This window comes from Hippocampus comes, unplaced genomic scaffold (genome assembly GCF_001891065.2).
Source record: "Hippocampus comes isolate QL1 unplaced genomic scaffold, H_comes_QL1_v1.1 scaffold319, whole genome shotgun sequence".
Taxonomy (NCBI): Eukaryota; Metazoa; Chordata; class Actinopteri; order Syngnathiformes; family Syngnathidae; genus Hippocampus; species Hippocampus comes.
The window spans coordinates 1476289-1476635 of NW_017806090.1; the positions used below are offsets into that span (position 1 = coordinate 1476289).

The 347-nt window shown below is 55.6% G+C and overlaps 1 protein-coding gene across 2 annotated transcripts in view; it reads left to right on the top strand.

Annotated features, from left to right (window-relative positions):
- The window catches only part of asz1 (ankyrin repeat, SAM and basic leucine zipper domain containing 1), a 15215-nt gene that overhangs the window by 11395 nt on the left and 3473 nt on the right, over positions 1-347 (top strand). The window lies entirely within an intron of this gene.

The following is a 347-nucleotide window of genomic DNA, read 5'->3' on the forward strand; positions in this document are numbered from 1 at the left end:
TCGAGGGCTGATGGGTCCAGGTTGAGGGGTGAAAAGAGTTGAAGGAGCAGCACATAGACAAATCGCGGGGAGGGAGACTGTGGTTGCTCACAGCTTTGTCAAGCAAGAATCTGATGACCGGTGGATCCTTACCTGCTAAGTGGGGGTAGGCGGGGGGCATAGCAGCATAGAGATGGGGGGTCCGAGCCCAAGGTTCCGGGGCGCACACTTCAAGATAAGCAGTCGTTTGGGGTCAGTCCAGCGATCGACTTGACGGATCTTGTCCTGTCGATCCCCAAGTGGACTAAAATCCAATGCGTTTCTCACACACAGATGAACGAGGCCCCAAACTGCTGTCGCCTTCCTCC